At 43.8% G+C, this 15741-nt stretch overlaps 1 long non-coding RNA gene across 2 annotated transcripts; it reads right to left on the bottom strand.

Annotated features, from left to right (window-relative positions):
• Positions 1-1801: 1801 nt before the first annotated feature.
• On the bottom strand, positions 1802-11511 carry LOC129380594 (uncharacterized). 2 transcript variants are annotated; one of them, XR_008608761.2, is made up of 5 exons: positions 10944-11511; positions 8527-8669; positions 7489-7557; positions 6353-6433; positions 1802-4032 (listed from the first exon to the last, which is right to left on the bottom strand). It is a non-coding gene; the product is annotated as an uncharacterized lncRNA (long non-coding RNA). The 2 variants fall into 2 exon arrangements; XR_008608760.1 differs by lacking the exons at positions 8527-8669; positions 10944-11511 and having other exon boundaries at positions 7489-7996.
• Positions 11512-15741: the final 4230 nt, after the last annotated feature.

Genomic DNA, 15741 nt, shown 5'->3' on the forward strand with positions numbered 1-15741 from the left:
CTAGTTGGTTGAGCATTTTAGAAGAAACAGCGCAACACAAGGACGACGCAAAAACATGCCACACCACGAAGCGCTGGTGTGGTTGATGCTTTTTTTCGTCCTTGTGTTTGCGCTGTTTCTTCTTCCACGATTCACGCACACCACAGGTACGCGAAAGTTTAGGAGCATAAGTGGTTAACTCTGTTTTCCCCGTTTTCTCTCAGTGTCAATGGCACAGTGCGTTGCCCGGAATTGTGCACGCTTACCCCCATATGCAGAAATGCATCATAAATTGAAGCCCATGCTTGACTTGATCTAAACGACGCAAGTCGTGAACGCACCAAAAGAAAGGCAGTGAGCGTCTTGGGCGACGTTCGCACCAGGCGTCGTTTATATCAAGTCAAGCATGAGCTTTGTATTAAGATACATTTCTGAATACGGGGGCTAGACATCTGCTTCTTCCAGAACATGTCGAAGAAACGCCCGCCAAAACCAGGCACATTCGTAAACTTAACTAGGCAATACGAAGCTCCATAGAAAAAAAGAAGAGTGGTATTAAAAGCTTTCAGTATTTTTCTTTACTCCAAAATAGTTGCGCTCTCGTGACTTCACTGTACAGAGATAGTGCAGCGTTAGCTAGAAAGCATGAATTTCCTAACTCCATGCCAAAATAAGCTTGTAAAATTTAGGTGCTAGAATCCAGGGTTTGTAGCGATCCTTGAAAATCCTTTATTTCTAAAATGCCATTTTCAAGGCATTGAAAACCCTTGAATTTTTAGAAGTACTGGAAAGTCCTTAAACTTGTACACTTGGCTAGACTTAGCAGACATTGCCAAGCGCTTTTTTTCCCTTCTGTGACACTCTTTCGCATGTCACAGAAAATTGTCTCTGGAGGTAATAGAAGGAAAGCGACATCCTTAAAGTTGAAATTACAAAGGAGCTGCAGATACCAGTTTTATGCACATGGAACCGGCGACAAATGTGCTTGGAGGAGCAGAAGCAGGAAGCTCAACAGTTGAGGCATTCGAAGAGAAGCCGTGAAGAGTAAATTGAGAGCAACAGACACAATAAAAAGAAATTAGAAATGACTATTGCTTATTTGATGGTGAAAAAAGCTGAGGCAACAGATGACATCACGTATACTGTCAAACCAAACCAAACAGTATTCAAAAACTGCAAATGTTGCAGGTCCAAGTAGTTAATTGTGCTATTGCAGAAAAAATTTGAGCGCTTTCTTGAAATGCTTCCTTGTGTGCGTTTAGTGGTGGGCGGTGAAAGGCAAATTAGCAGTCTTTCAAATGTTTGAAATCACTGAAATGCAATTTGTTTTGTTTTCTTTTGTTTGCATTAAAGTTAACCGTGTTCTTGAACAAGTTATTGCCTGTCCAAACTACTACACACATTGCACGAGGTCCTTGAAGTTACTGTGTCGGGGCCTCGAAAGTCCTTGAAAACCATTGAATTTTTTTCTTCAATATTGCTACAAACCCAGTAGAACAACTGTCATGGAGTAAAAACCTTGGCTGAACAGGGGCTTATACGCAGAGCACAGGAAGACTAGAAATGCAGTAGTAGGCATGGAGGGCCCTGAAAAAAATGTGCCACATCCGCTCGTCTGCCTTATGTTTCTGCACCGACTGTCGCATTTTTAATAGAAGTGCACTTTCTGTTCTACTCCAATAAACGCAACATTACGAACTCCATTGTGGGGCAGTCCTTCAGCCAGTGCAGAACTTTTTCTGTACATCCGAGTCAGCTCTGTCATTTTTCCAGCATTGTAGTACAAGATTTGTTAAACTGGTTTAGCAGAATATGAGCAGTATACTCTTTAATTAGCTGTTTATTTGTATGCACAAGTTCAGGTCCTCAGTTTGGTTGCATGACAAATTGCCATACCTCAATAGATACAAGAAACAATTTTATTACAGTTTAATAAAATCCAAACAGTAATAATCACAACAATATAATGACATACATTTCTTTTGGTACGTATACAGCCCATGTCTTGGCAGTGTATAAATTCAACTATACACCGCAAGTACTGTGTCCTGACCACTATTATTCACATGTGTAAAACCATCACAGCAATTCAACAAATATCACAGTAATTAGTGACATACACTTTGTAACTGCTTTACATGAGCATAATGTATACAAATGGTCCCTGTGTACCTACACATGACTAGTGCCACCCGAGTACTATTACTCACAGGTGTAAAACCAACAAAGCAGTTCTTTAAAAAATATCACAGCGCTTAGTGACGTACATGCTGTAACTCCCTTGTAGAAACTTAATACAAACACGTGAGGACACAGAAAGCTAGCAGTGGGCATACATGGGAATACCACCGCCTCAATACTAATTCACAAGTGTAAAACCAACCAAGCAGTTCTTTAAAGAATATCACAATGCTTAGTGACATACATTTTCTAACTAGCTTATATAAGCTTTATACAAACATGAGAACATACACAAAGCTAGCGGTGCACCTGCATAGAAGTGCGGCCATCTGAACACGATTATTTGCAAGTGTAAGCTCAACAGAACAGTTTGTTATAGTGACACACATTTTGTAACTGCCTTATACAAGCTTAGTGCAAGCACAAGAATGCAGAAAAATATAAATTTAAAACTTGCTCTATGCATACACAAACACATCAACACAAATGGTAAACACCGCTTGGAAGACAAATGTGACTGTGGCAAAGCGCAGTGCTGTGCCGGTTGAAATTGCCACCCACAAAAGTATTGAGCAATGCTTAAACCACAGGCAATAAAGTGCTGAAAGACTGCGTCTCTAACGTAACTATTTTAATTCAAATTTCCTGAATATAGGGCTCGCTTGCAGATAAGGCATCTGATCCAACTGACCCGATTTTACACCTGCTACATGCATACAATGCCCTCAGATATAACTGGTAATAATAATTATAAAAGGCATTTAAAAACTTGATAGTATGATGAAGATGCATGACTAGAAAAGTTCTGTCCCCCTCGTACTTGTTAAAAAGGTGTAAGTACGACACATGTTCTTTTTTTCCTCAATTTTTGCATTAATGGACAGCCGGGAACCTCGAACCGACACACAAAAAAAAAGATACTGCTATGTTAATAGTGTTATGAATAATTTTTTGTGAAAGCTTTTTTACAGACAAGTTGCAGTCTCGTTTCTGGAGGTTGAGCTGTATCTTGCAAAATAACTTGAAAAGTGGTCACATGGGAGCATGATATCATAATGTTAGTTTCAGTTGACTCTCTTGCCCTACAAGTCGCTGCTCACTGTGGCCAGTGATGCAACAGCAGTGTCTGTGTGATTTTCATCACACTTCTGTCCTATGCCATTCTTACCAGAGCTGGCGGCACATAGATACCCAAATTTCGATAGTGTTGCTTTCTCAGGTGGTTGCTTTTGATTTGCTCAATATCAGTTGGCACTTCAGCTGCATCAAACTTCTTTTTTACCTCTTCAACAACATCAACAACAATCTTATGACACCTGTGTTGTCCTTCTAGTTGCCTACAACGACCGGTCAATCTAGCAACAACACTGACAGTCTCTACTATCTTGTAATGGGGGAGAGGTGTGTCCCACCATGTGTTCCACATTGTTGTCACTATGTGGGCTGGCTGGGGAGGCAACAAATGTAATATGTTTGCATTTGCATATATTAAAGTGATGCTTGTACTGTGTTATAACACCTAACTTAGTCTTGCACTTGCTGCACAATAACACTGGCTCACAGTCGTGGTGAAAAGCTTTTGTATGTTGAGCAAATGAGTTGTATCCACTACAAAAAAAGTCAGTGATAGCACACATGTTGCTCTACCAGGCCTGGTGTGGTTCCTTCTGACACTGCTGCTGATGCTGACGCACTGCTGCTTGCCTCGTACACTGTTGCAGCTGCAGTAGACATGGCAGTCTCTGTATCTATTGCTGCCGTGTCATCTGTCATGGTAACTTCCAAGTGGTATCGGGCTCACTTCTGCAACAGAGTTGTTTGCCCCTTGAGGGCTCTCATGATCAGGGCCAATAATTTCGTAGGCATTGTCTCCTGCATCAAAGAACCAATAAGAACAGCATGAATTAATAAACATAGCTCTAAAAAGTACGGACATCAAGACTTAATCACAAGCTTTGCACATAAGTGACCGGGCTTAATGAATAATACTTGCAGGAGGAGTTACACAATTGTTTGTGTATATTACAGTAAAGCCTCATCAGAAGATATTCAAGAAGCACGGGAAACATGTCTCTCGAAACCAAAAATTTTGAGACACTGAGGAGCCAGACTAGATCACTTTTTTATGCATCATCACTAAAGTATGTTTTGATATATCTGAAGGAATAAATGCTCAGGGTGGCTTAAAGGGCCCCTAAACCACTTCTCAACATTTTTTGAACATTTCAAGTAAACACGCGTATCGAAATCAGAATGCCGTCACGATCGACGAAGCCAAATGCCAGAGTGCGTAGCACTGCCGGAGCACCACAATATGAAGAAAATGACCCCGTGCGCCTCTCTGGACCTATCCTGCACCCCCCAGTTTGTCCTGACGTCACCAGGCTGTCTCTGATGATGTCACCAGTTTCCGGTGCTGTCGATTGGTCGAACGAAAGTGTACGACTGCCGGCAAGGCCTGCAAGCAAATACACACACTCCTTCTTCCTCGTCGTGTTGCGCGCGATGCCATTGTGGGCAGCCAATGGGGGCAAAGAACAGAAACGCCAACAGAAGGTTCTCCCTATGAGGCTCTTCAACACGAGTCACCATACAGTTCCGTTGTATTAGCGCCACCCCTCGCAGGACGACGGGCCAGCGCAACAGCAACAGAGCTCGTTGGTGTTGGCCTGTCCCGTAACATTTGGAGGTGTACTAGGCAAGGAAAAGACGATACTGTGCATATGGCGTGTACCAGATGAAAGAGTAAAATGAGTGGGGACTACTTTTCGATAATCAAACACACGTAGCTCCACTATTACTGCACCGTTTCGAAAAATTCTCGTGGCTACCTGTTCATTGCCTTATTGTGTAGAACTGCAACACCGCAACTAAATTTCAACCTCGGTGGTTTAGGGGCCCTTTAAAGAAGACATTCACAACTTTTTAGTGACTGTAGATTGTGTTAGCTTCCTTCCCAACTTCTGGAATTTAAACACTTCACTTTGCAAGCCTTGTTGCTCGCAGTACCTTTGAGGTGCTCTTAGACGCTCGTCAGCTTCAACTGCCGACACTTTCTGCCCTGCACTGTCCTCGTTTCCCTCCTTTTCTGGTTCATGCTAAAAGAGACATGCGCGATTCACTTGTGTAAGGATTGCGTGATCTTTACGCCCTTCGGAGCACACAAGGTGCACAAAGTGAATGTGTCTGGGTTGTGTCCCTTCGAAGTAGTGAATACTTAAAAAAGTCATCCTTAGTAACAAAGGTGTCTCTTGTATACAGTATTGTTAACGTGGCAAACATCGGAAAACCAACCAAACCATTTTCAGATGTCTCTTACAACCAAGTGCATCTTGTAATGAGATTCTGCTGTACTGAATATTTTTCAACTATGGATCATCTGCATGTACATATAGTCACAAAGACATGTTGTGTGGAATGGCAAATCGGGAAACAGTTCGTACTCTTACTTTTTGTCCTTAACATAAGCAGCTGATAACAATATGATAAAAAAGCAGGCAATGAGGCTAGAATGGAACATAATCCTTCAGCTCTAAACAGTTTTTTGGGCCCACATCATTCCCTCATATGACATAAGGAAACAACTTGATTGCAGTAATGGCTGCATGTGATCTGAGTTGATTGAAACAAACTATACGTAAGGTTGTCCTGTATGTAATTTTATCAGAGTGCTTTTTAGATGTCCTGCTGGTGATCCTGGCTGCGCGATGCTTCTCATGCTTTTTGGCACGATTCCTTTTTTTCCACTCCACTTTTTTTTTCAGATTTTCTCCCCTTTCCCTTCCCCCTTGTGTAAAATAGCACACTTGAAGTATCAAATCTGTTGAACTAACGTGTGTATCAAACCTGTTAACATGTGTGCTTCTCTGTGGTCTGTGTTGTATTTTTGCGCTGCACAATTCAATTCAAGATGAAAGATGGAACGTCCCTGCCTTTAGTTTAATTGTGTGTGTGTGTGTGTGTGTATATGTCTCTCTCATGTTTTGAAATATATGTACATTCAGGAGTGCCTGCATGCCCTTCTCTCCTGCTCCAGTGACGAAAAGGAGAGCCTGTTTATGTACCATAGTAAAAAATTCAAAGGTTTTCGCTGTGCCCATAACATCCCTTATCATATGGATCTGTCACAATACAGAGTAGCAGTGGTCCATAATACTAGCCCATCCCAACATAATTATAAATTAACACATACCGACATGCTGCGAAACAGCTGTTGCAAAGCCGCTGGTGAAGGCAATTTCCGCAGCACTGCAGTGGTACAGCCGAGTTCCACCTGTATAGTGACAAATCCATATGCGTGTTAGCAACTCACTAGTTGCTGATGGTTTCATAAGCTTTACACTACACAATAAAGTAATCTAGACAACTTTGTTGGAACAAATGCACATAATTAGGACACCACTTAAACACTAACACGATTATTTGCCCCCAATCTCTCACTCACTAAGGGATAATACTACTGAAACATCGGTGGAGAGCTCAGATTAACACAGCCCATAAAGGACAAGCGTTCTTTGAGGAAAACAGCTATAACAGCGGTTAGTTTTCTTGATCATTTTATGTGGTAGCTTTGATTTAAATGTCATGCAGTACTATAAGATACGAAGTGCCGCATTTCTAGCAGCAGAAGGCGTCATCAGGCTCATGGTACAACAGATTTTTGCACTGTTTGTCAGTGAGCCGACACATACAAAGAAAACCGAATTCACACATACATATACAGTGCCAAGTGCACTTCTCCTTCTGAAAACGCAGCCACCAGTTCCAATGTTGCTGAAAGGAAAGGTTATATAAAGTGCGAGACTGCATGGAACTGCCACTTATGACTGTAAATGTATGGTCTGCTGATTGCAGAGGTAGTCACATACTATTTCTAGTTTCTTTTAGAAGCATCACTAAAGAATAAATTAAAATCTATTCATAAGTCACGAATTTCATGCACCCACAGTTTGGCTAAATAACCTGTGAGAAAAAGACATGTTTACCTGGAATAGCAACCTTTTTTCCTGCTGCAAAACTTTCCTTCGAATTAATGAAATAACTTCACAGCGTCATAATGCGTTTCTCGCAACTACTTGCCGGCAGTGGCGAGTTAGTGTTTATATCCGACTCATTGGGCGACAATACTGCCAAACACAAATGCTTCACGAACACGAGAACACGTCCCTGGCAGAGAATAGCAACCATATATGCCTCTGTGAGACATGATCGCACCTTTGTGGTCAAAGTGTACGTTAGAACGACATCACCATCTCATTAAAAAAAAAAGCCTCCGTACAAGGCAGCCACCAACTGCATAATGTGAAATTGCAACTGATGTCCACTTACTGGTGGCCTGTGTTTGAGTCACTTTTAGCAGTTGACTGGGTGCTGAGAAATGCACGTCCTGGGTTGTCCCTGCAAAACATACAGGGTTATGTCAAATGTTGAAAATATATATATGCCGGCATTTCATCAGTCGCAAAACAAACGAGTAAACTAATAAACAACTGTAATGTAAACAGAGTACACATCATAAGATAGGCTGTCAACTGTTAATGCATTACGCAAAAAATCTAATGCATAGGAAAGACTATATGTATACATACGAAGCTGACACACAATTTAATTCGCTCTAGGTGTTTCCGTGCAGTATATTCAAATTATTATGTCTCGTGGTTAAGCAAAATTAGTGTAAATTACGAACTAAATTATCTACCCTGGAAACTTTTCTTCAATATGCACCTGTGCGCGCTTCGAACGAGTAGCGTTGTAAAATTTACGTACATGGCATTTAACATAGTTGCTGAACACGGATTTCCTTTGCCCTGTGTCGTGTACAGTGAGCTACATATATCTGCCCCGCCCCCCCCCCCCTTTTTTGTACTAGCCATACTGCGTGCCACTGCACCTATACGCACGTCAATAAACCTCACGACACAGAAAAAAAAAAGCGCCAATCACCCATGCCTGCATGTTGTAGTGGGCCTAACCTAACCAAGCATGGGCTGTTGCTTTTTATAGTAAACACAGGCACCGTGCTCATTGCAAGTATGTATCATGTCGCTAAGCAAATATGCAATTTCATTGTACCACTATTTTTTTATCACATGGATATATCTGTTGAGAGGCAAGACAAAAAGCATTCACTTCTCAGAACTAATCAGCTTTCTTAAAACACATTTTTAACTTTTCAATGACACTTGCTGCTATGTGTTTGTCTCCAGAGAGCATACTTGATTTGACTTTCCAATCAGAGACATTACATAAATATACCATGTTAAGATGACTGCCTGGAGCACGTGAGAATTTTCATCTTCGTGTAACATACTGTATCTTGATTTTGTTGACATTTGGTCAAATGGTACACCCAATATACCCACATACTAGTTTTCTTGTCCAAATAACATGCCAATGTATTTTGATTTTTTGGCATTGGCTCCTCTGCACTACGTGAGGTCGCGCTGCACTGGCTCTTTCACATCCTCGTGTCCTTGCAGCTGCCTTCTTGCGTTATATAAAGCGGGTGCCTGAAAAATATCGTATGCAAAAGTCAACACAAGGGCATGGTGCAAAACAACATCAAGACAGTCAAGGCCATGGCAATAAAAAAGTCTTAGCTCTTAGTCTTCCTAGTGAAATGCATGCAAAACATCCAAATGACTGCAACAGTCAACTGCTAAACTAACTTCAATTTTTAGATTTAAGCAAAAAAACAAATAAACCACAGTTCATCCTTGTTTTTCATGAATGTTAGAATACTCCTGCTAATGAATAGAATATTGGTCATTTTCAGACGTCATAGTTCTGTCATGAGTCTGGTGTATCGCAAACACCACTTGTGACACATCCTAAGCACGTGCACAGTGTGCCCCCCTCCCCCCCCCCCGCACCATCCCTGGTTGTGCCACTGCTGAAGCCATAATTTGAGGATTATAGCTGCAAACATGATGCTCAGTAGGGATGAAAATATTGTCCTTCAGCTCAATGGATATATGGATGTGCCTATAAAAAAGGGCAACAAGGCTTGTTATGGCAAGCTTACCCACATTTCAATACTAACAAGTTCACTGCGGCCTGCATCTAAGCTTACTAAAAGGCATGAACTTATTTTCATGCATGAGGTGCGCAGTGGAGTTCATTTTTCACAGACCCGACTACTGCTGCAGTTTGAAATCTAGCATTTTAGATTCTTGTAGGCATGTAAAAGTTGCAGTTAAACCGCAGTTATTAGTTTATTACACCAACCTATTGTTCTGCGTACGACAGAGTGGTAACACGGAATTAAAGCAACATTTTATTTTGATATTTTATTTCTCTACTAAAAATATTCAAGCGATAAACACATCTTGATCTGCCATGCTATAGCAAAATGCACACATTACGCTTGTAACCCCCAGAGGAAGGCTGATTTAGCTGTTCATATGACATAACTCTGACACGCCAACTCATATTAGCAAATGCACAGGCATGTCCAAAACAATAAGCGCATGCAAAGCGCCCCTGCAATTGTAATTCCACACAGCAGCCGTTATATTCGATGCCGATGCGTAACTAGCTGCTCGACAATTCACCGAGTTCGTAGACATAAGCATCCTTTCAGTTTGGCACCGTGCACGAAAACCGCAACAGGAGACAAAACCAGACCTATAATCACACCATTTCAACATGAGCAAAAACAGTTCAGTCTTAGGGATAAACACTGTGAGAGCGATTTAGTGCGCGACGGCGACGAGCGACGGCTTCGAGCGACAAAACGGGCCGTCGCTTGAACAGATGGCTCGGTTCTGGAAATCTAGAAATCGTCGCTCGTCGCCCAGAAGTGCTATGAACGACTAGCCAATAGCGCGAAGCCGGAACTGGATGTACATACATCGCTCAAATACTACCGATTGTCGCGCGGAACGAGCAAATGATTCAATTTTTATACGTGCAAGGATAAGAACGTACTGCAAGACCTCCGGAAATATTTTATGCTACTTTTTATAGTAAAATACATCAACGTAAATTACTAAAGCACGCGTCACGCGTGACTGCAGCCCTCATGCCGGCAACACCGGGGAGGCGTCGCTCAAAATCGTCGCTCGCACGGAGTACGACTTGTAGGCGACGAGCGAACGCGACAGCCATCTCCGTCGCGTCGCTTGTAGCTGCCGCGCGCAAGATCGCTTATATGGGGTTTATACTTTTTTCAGCATAAAACATGGATTCCTCATGCGTTTTCAGTAAGTTCAAGATAACGCGCCCAACTGACCTCTTGCAGCATGCAGCTGAATGCCTGCGGCAAAGTTTCTAACTAGCACTGGTGCTGCACGTAACTTCAGTGGTCGCAGATTCCCCCTGCGCGAGACACCGTCAAGCGCGCGGTTTATTTATAAAAAAAAGCATGCTGCCAGCAAAATGACGCCTTCTGTTATGTGATTCCTTAGTTCAACAGCGTTCCGTACACAGTATACTGCCAAACTGAATAAATTCAAACACACAAAACGCACGCTAATCACGCTCCGCATAGGCTCGGAATCACAGGCTGGTGAGCGAACCATTTTAAGCGTCCTCTCGCCTGGCGTCTTATTGAACATACCATAGTTCAGGCAGCGTTTGCGATCTTTAAAGCTCTTACGGACAACGGCAAAGTGATAAAATCACATGCAGTTATCGCGACGACTGGCTTTTTCGATTGACATCGAGAGACACAGCGCGTATGCCTAGGCCTTTGTCAATCGCGTCGGCTAAGCGCAGCGACGACTTCCTGGCGATAGCATGACATATACGGACAATGTGCACCTAAGTTAGAATTCACTTACCGTGGAGGATTTGCTGTTATATCCAAGGCATGACGAACGACTGTCGTGTTTTCGTGGCGACGCGAGATGGCTGACATACGATCTCCCTTGGCTGGCCTTTGCTGCTGCTGTGCTGCTCGGCGGAGGGATCACCTTTCGGTGCTGTGTTGTTCCGCGATCTTGAGCGCGCGCGCGCGCGGTGGAGCAACTCCGAGTGAAAAAGTAGAGCGCTCGCTACGCGTTCCTTTGAACTGCGGCGGCCTGTTCTCTTAGAAGCAAAACGATGTGTTCTTTGCTCAGCGTGCATGAATGATACATTGCCATGTTAGGGGCCAGCCACCTACAGTTGAAGCAGAAGATTACGCTACGTTTTGTTTTCTATTGCCGCAAGAGTCTCTCTTTTCTATTGTCGCAAGAGTCTTTTCACTCTCTCTCTCTGAAGGGGAGAGTGAAAAGCACATTTCACTCTCTCCTTGGTGACAGAGTGAACAATGCATTTCACTCTCCTCGACATTTTGCGAGAGTAAAACGACGCTTTGAAGAGTGAACCGGCAGCTTCACTCCTGCGATACCCTTCCTAGTTTTTAGAGTGTACGAATATCATAATAGCCCCTTCAGTGTAAGTGTACACTTTTTTGAACGAGACTTATTTTCGCCATTAGTGTGCAATGGTTGCAAGGAATACACAACGAACAATAAGCTTTGAGTAAATTGGACATTCGGCTTTTTTAAAGCACACTCATTTCTGTCCCGAGTAAAATGTATCGCTTCAGACGACCGTTTTCATGAGGGCACTGCCGTCTTTAGTGGGACGTTTGAAGTGCGGCGTTTCGGTAGTAATCGTGAAAGATTATTTCTTCTCTTGTTGTAATACTCGTGCCCAGTAAGTAACCTGTTCATGTAGTTAGAGCGGATGATTCAATATATTTAACGAAGAAACGTAGCATGACCGACTGTACAATAAATGAACATTTAATTACTACGCAATTACGATGGGTCACTATAAAATGCTCAGACTCATTCTCCCACCTCGACTTGTTTTCTATATGGAGTCTCCAGCACCTTGGGATAAAATCATGCAAATTTCACGCATTTATACACAGTCAATCGTAATTGGTGACTGAAGTTATTTCTCGAATATACACGAAAAAACGAGGGTTTAGTAATTATCTGCGACAGTTGCATTTAAAGCAGGAAAGTGAAAGTTTCGCCAACGCATGACGCTTTAAAATTTCCTAAATTCACGGAATGTCAAGTCCGTATTTCGTGCCGCTGTTTTCGGAGTGTGGGAAACATTTCGATTAGTGGAAGTATATCCTGGAACGCTTCAATGAGCACCTTTCTACAAAGGCTGCATTGAATTTGTACAGAATAAGAATACATCGCTCGCCATTCAGAACAATATTGTTTCGTACGTCGAATAATTATAAACACCATGCTCCGCATATTTTAGCGAGGATACCGGGGGAAAGCAACCAAATGACGTGTATAATGAATAAAAATTGGGATAAAGCAACCAGTCAGTTACTGTTTTAAGACTACATAAGCAACCTACACAGCGCAAACTTTCGATACATATATCCAAAAAGTGGCCCTAATTTCTTTTTCAAAATATATCTGCTGTGTTTGCTCCTGCCGGGAAGCAAGTAATAGTTTAGCTCTTATTTAGAAACAGCCTGAAAATGAAATCGTCAGTCAGAACTGACACATGTCTTTAGAAAAAATTCAAGTCAGTGTTCTATTGGTATTGAAATGGCTCTGCGAGGACGACCAAGGTCATTTTCACGAGCACATCTACGATAGGTCGTGATTACACGATGAAATTCTACAGTTATACATGTAAGAGGTTTGATTATATTTCTGAAGGTGATAAGGTGATGAGACTGCAATGCTGCAACGGGCAGAGATTAGATAGTTCCAGCATTCTATAATCCAACGTTATCAGACCGCAAGGCCCACCTGTTGTTGGGCGCGGCTGAGAACAATACTTTATCCGGACATCTCCCTCACCCGTAGATTAAATGTAACAAGTTGATTGTGTTTTAGAATACGGATATAGCAGTCCCAAAATATTCAGTGCCCTTCCACTCTGTGAAGAAGGATGAGCAACGAAGCTGTTTATGTGGCCCCCTTAATGGTGAACTGTACCTCCGCCGCGGGTCGGCCCGGTATTGCACCATCTTCGGGATCGGTCCACGTATGGGAAGTGGTTAACGCCTGCGTCACCTCCGCCGCGGGTCGGCCCGCTATTGCACTAGCTTCAGGATCGGTCCACGTATGGGGAGTACTTAACGCCTGCGTCACCTCTGCCGCGTGTCAGCCAGGCATTGCACTATCTTCAGGATCGGCCCACGTATAGGGCCGCGTCACCTGCGCCGCGAGTCGGATAGGCATTGCACTAGCTTCGGGATCGGCCCAATTATGGGGAGTGCTTAACACCTGAGTCACCTCCGCCGCGGGTCGGACAATTACACTGTCTTCGGGATCCGCTCACGTATGGGGAGTGCTTAACACCTGCGTCACCTCCGCTGCGGGTGGAACAGGCATTCGACTATCTTCGGGATCGGCCCAAGTATGAGGAGTACTTAACGCATGCGTCACCTTCGCTGCGGGTCGGCCAAGCATTCCACTATCTTCGTGATCCGCTCACGTATGGGGAGTGCTTAACGCCTGCTTCACCGCCGCCGCGAATCGGCCAAGCATTCCACTATCTTCGTGGTTGGCTCACGTATGGGGAGTGCTTAACACCTGCGTCACCTCCGCCGCGGGTCGGCCAGGTATTGCACTGTCTTCGGGATCGGCTCACGTACGGGGAGTACTTAACACCTGCGTCCCCTCCACCGTGGGTCGGCCAGGCATTCCACTATCTTCTGGATCGGCCCACGTATGGGAAGTGCTTAATGCCTGCGTCACCTCCGCCGCGGGTCGGCCCGGTATTGCACTATCTTCGTGATCTTTCTGTTGAGAAAATGGACAGCAGATTAGCCTATCTGTTAGAGGCCAAACAGCCCATTCTCAACAGATAGACGTGTCAACGACTTAATCGTAGGCTACGCTAAAAGATATCTGAGATTAACAAACACATTGAGGAGCATTGTATAACCCTCTCTAAACAGTAGTGGGACGAGGTTTGCAATTCGATAGATGGCCAAATGCATAATGGTAAAACGTGGAACTTGCTTAAGCTTGTGCTTAACGAGACCAATACTAAGTCTAATCAGAGGCATGTCATTGGTAGAATCATACACGAGGCCGTACGAAAGACCTCTGAGGATGAGTTAATCCGACCGCTTGCTGACAAATATCTAGTCGGCTCAGGGCGGTCTCCTGTACATCTCGACTACCAGGGCCAGGCCAATTCCTACCTGGATGCGGAGTTTGGCATTGAGGAGATTCGTAGGGCTCTACATGGACTCAATGGTAGCTCCGAACGAGGGCCGGATGGCATCTCCAACAAGACGTTGCGAAATCTGGACGATAAATCAATCGCATATCTCACAGAAGAAATTAATGAAATTTGGAGGAATGTCATTGCCTTGGAAGACTGCTCTCGCAGTACTCATCCCAAAACCTGGCAAGACACCTAGCGTTGACAACTTGAGGCCCATCTCGCTTACATCCTGTGGGTAAGGTAGCGGTGCACGCGGTCCTGAATCGACTCTCCCGGTTCTTGGAGAATAACGACATTTACCCACATAGTATGATAGGATTCAGAGCAGGCCTATCCACACAGGATACCATGAAACTCATTAAGCATCAAATCATAGACAACGACTCTAGCGACACTCGGGCCGTTTTTGGACTTGATCTTGGAAAGGCCTTCGACAATGTTCTACATTCGCATATCCTAGCCTCGATATCTCGGCTAAGTCTTGGTGAGAGATTTTACAACTATGTTAGATCGTTCCTCTCAGATAGGAAGGCTACCCTCCGGGTGGCCGATCTCGAATCACAACTGCTGGAACTTGGCGAGAAGGGCACCCCACAGGGGTCAGTCATTTCCCCCTCTTTGTTCAATATAGCCATGGTCGACCTTAGCAGAAAGCTTGTCGAGATTGAAGGCATCAAACACACTATGTATGCTGACGATATAACTATATGGGTCACAGGAGGCAATGATGGTCAGGTTGAGGGAGCCTTACAGGAGGCCATAGACACCATCGAAACCTATCTCGAACCCACCGGTCTCAGATGCTCCCCCTTGAAGTCGGAACTCTCACTGTATAGTCCCAAGAAACATGGTCCAAGGCCCAAGGGGTGGACATCGTTAGAAAACAGAAACATTAACCTATATACAAGAAACGGTTGCTGCATACCCAGAGTCCATTCAATCAAGGTCTTGGGCATGATCGTTGAGTCAGGGGGTACAAATGGCAAGACTATAGGCAAGGTAATTGCTAAAACTGAAAGTGCCGTTCGTTTAGTTTGGAGGGTATCAAATCGGCATCATGGATTCAATAAGGATAACTTCATCTGACTAATGCATGCCTTCGTTCTGTTCCACTTTACATACGTGGCATCCATGCATCGATGGAAACGAGCAGAGCGGGATAAATTGAATGCACAGCTTAGGAAGATTACTAAGCGGGTTCTCGGGTTACCTGTATACACTTGTACAGAGCGCTTAATGCAGCTTGGCATTCATAATACTATGGAAGAGATCACAGAGGCCCAGGAGCGCGCGCAGCTAACTCGCCTCTCTACAACGAAGGCAGGGAGATCCATATTGCAGGAACTCGGATATCACCCCGATATAGTAGCGGAGGAGTTCTCTGACGTTTCTCCGTCGATTCGTGAGAACATTACGGTCGCTCCCATA

The sequence above is a fragment of the Dermacentor andersoni genome, chromosome 1 (genome assembly GCF_023375885.2).
Source record: "Dermacentor andersoni chromosome 1, qqDerAnde1_hic_scaffold, whole genome shotgun sequence".
Taxonomy (NCBI): Eukaryota; Metazoa; Arthropoda; class Arachnida; order Ixodida; family Ixodidae; genus Dermacentor; species Dermacentor andersoni.